Source organism: Dendrobium catenatum, unplaced genomic scaffold (assembly GCF_001605985.2).
Source record: "Dendrobium catenatum unplaced genomic scaffold, ASM160598v2 fragScaff_scaffold_133, whole genome shotgun sequence".
Taxonomy (NCBI): domain Eukaryota; kingdom Viridiplantae; phylum Streptophyta; class Magnoliopsida; order Asparagales; family Orchidaceae; genus Dendrobium; species Dendrobium catenatum.
This window is the reverse complement of record NW_021318595.1, coordinates 6724697-6727662: the sequence shown is the minus strand read 5'-3', so window position 1 is coordinate 6727662 and position 2966 is coordinate 6724697. Positions and strand designations below refer to the sequence as shown.

Sequence of the window (2966 nt, the reverse complement as noted above, 5' to 3'; positions counted from 1 at the left end):
TATATATATATATATATATACATAGCATGCAGATAATTATGTTTGAGTTGTCAGAAAGAATGATTGGTCAGTCATCCAGGCCAGATATAGAAACATGAATGAATGAGAAAAATAAGTCTAAAGAACTTCAATATATTATGCATTTGATCTCATAAGTGGTAGATAAAATGATATATATGGAGAAATCTTCTACTAGCGATAGACCTAGATCTAAAAATGATAGTGAAATTGTCAAAAAAATTCCCTATCAAATTGAAGTCCTTTGTTCAACTACCGGTTAAGGAAATAAACTCGCTATTATATTCTATGACATTGATATGACTATTGATGAATTCACATAACTTGGCCAAAATCTTCAACTATTTTAGGCAGCGAACATACCCGAAAGGTCCATACCTTAGACCTTGCATAAGTGCAGCTTGAGCAACAACCGGCACCAAAATTTTGACCTCAAATATTTCTTGCTAAAATCTTATAATAAAATTTCGAGGCTCATCATATTTTTACCTCATCTTTAACAAAATTTGAGAATTTTTCAAAGGATTTTGAGCACTAGTGAATCGAGCTGTATATTGTTTCTTTAATTCAACAAATGAAATAATTGTTCTATGTTAAAATTTAGAGAAATATCTAAGCGGTGACTTCTTAAAAGTAGTAAAGAATAATCATTGATGTTCTTAGGAGAGATTATTGATTCAAAATAAACAAATGGCCAGCATGATACACCTTCCCTTCTAAGAGTTCACATAAGGAATTTTGAACTTTGTAGGAGACTATGTCTATGAAATCTCCTTTGAAAATGCATTTGATAATTGTGGCTTAAACTTCTCAATCTTTGTCACATGAGAGTGAATTCTTGGTCTTTCAAGAATATGCATTTTTTCTGTTGCTGGAGTAGTTAATGCCCTTAAACCTGTAAATTTGAAGATCCTTTTACAATATCAACTCTTAGGGTGGCTATGGGGACACACTCCAAAACTCTTTGAAACATTGTAGTAAACCTTCCTTTGATTTCAGTTATAGTTTTTGTTGCCAATAAAATCTTGGTTTTCCATGTTTATTTTCTTTCTTTTGTTGCTCCACTATTTATAGTGATGGATTTTTAATTCGTAGCATCCATCTATACTCACTGCACTCATGAGAATATTGGATTCAAATTTCTTCATGGATGACTTTAAAATCTTACTAATAACACATTAAAAAGGATAATAACTAGAGAGAGAAAAAGAGTATATAATAAGAAGCTCTAAACTCTTACCATATAAAAAAGTACAACGCTTTAAGAACAAATGATTTAATGCGTCAGAAGCCTCCTATGACCCCTTATTTATAGCATGAGTAAAAAATAAATGCTAAAAAAATTACATTATGTAAAAGCTAATTCTTTTAAAACAAATAAAAAGCTAATGTCAACTTACTGGAACAAACTTTTAGCTGGCTCATTAAATAGAAAAAGAGGAGAAGAATAAAGAGAGGGTGAGTCAGTCGAAGAGGGGAAGTGCAGGTATAGAGGAGACCGAGAGAGAGAGGAAAGAGGAATGAGGCAAGAGGTAAACTAACCGAGAACCGACTCAAACATAGGTAAGGTAAGTTTTTTTTTCTTTTCTTTTCTCATTTAAATTTTAGAAAGAAAATTTGATTTTGTTATTTTATTGAAAAATCCTAAAATTAGTTAAAAAAAACAAGAAATATTGTCAGGATTTTGTATAGGAAGAACAAAGTCAATACAGAATATTTAACTAATGAAATATGAAATTTAAAATCTTGTTCAAATAATATTTTTAAGTGGGAATGACATATATGTTCAAATAAAATATTTTGTTTCATTAGAAGGCTTCCTTTGTGCATGTATATTAAACAAAGTAGGTAAAATAACTAGATTAGATGATTATATAAGATTATAGGTGTATGATGCCAATAATTAGAAATATAATTATAAAGCTGTGTTAAGCCATAAATTAGATTGATTAAATATAATTTATTACTTAAGTGAAAATGAAATATTTTTAAATAATAAGAGGAGAGAAATATGATAAATATAAGGTATAATTAAAAAAAGTTATAAAAATAAATGTGTATATCTTATAAGTTAGTGAAGGATGAAATTATAACATAGAAATGCATCATCAGAACTTACGCATTTAGAGCATCATCCAGTTCAACACGCTCACTGGGAATCCATGCAGTTTCCTGTCCAGGGGGGATTCGGGTTATTGCTGTTTTGATACTTCGCAGTGGATCAATGTCAGCAACCTGTATGCAAAAATTTATATAGATATATATACAGAAAAAAATCATGCTTTGCCTACATTGAAATAGTTAGCAAAGCAAGTAACAACCAATAAAACCTGAATTATGATTAGAAAATTACTGGCCAGTCAGAACCAAAAGCTAATTTTGCACCTCCTGTAAGAAGAGACCTGAACAGATACGACCCTTTCTGAGCTCTAGCCTTACCAATTTTCTTTTCAGCGGAGCTGGCATCATCTAGTATATGATCTGGCTGGCAGAAGTAAAATTTAGAATATCTATAACTTCCAATGTCTTTAATATAACAAAGCAACAAAGAACATGCAATTTAAAGATCATAATCTACTATCCGGAACAGATGATAAAGTATCCATTTAAAGTTAGATGATTTATGATTATTACGATTGCAAAGGTAAAGTAGGTAAAGTTGATGTAGGACTACAATGCTTGCAATGAATTTGTTAAGAATTTGCACAACTTCTTGATTAGAGAATTAACAAATAGAATTATTAGCAGGTAAAACGATGAAACAAAACAAAAGAGCGCTCACTCTCGTTTAGGCTAAGTTGCATAACAAGAACATTGAATAATCCAAAATAGCATAGAAAATCAACAACATACAAACATAGGAGCTTTCAACAAAAATCCCTAATCTAACAATAAGATTAGAAAACACATAAAGTGCACTCAATTCCCTACGTTTACTAAGCTCAACA

The 2966-nt window shown here is 30.5% G+C and overlaps 1 long non-coding RNA gene across 1 annotated transcript in view; it reads right to left on the bottom strand.

The window, feature by feature from the left end:
- Positions 1–2540, bottom strand: part of LOC110091798 — a 9151-nt gene extending 6611 nt beyond the window's left edge. Inside the window, exons 1-2 of the long non-coding RNA XR_003702523.1 lie at positions 2372–2540; positions 2138–2253 (exon numbers count right to left, since the gene is read on the bottom strand). This is a non-coding gene — a long non-coding RNA (uncharacterized LOC110091798). The remainder of the gene's footprint in view (positions 1–2137; positions 2254–2371) is intronic.
- Between the last annotated feature and the right edge of the window lie 426 nt (positions 2541–2966).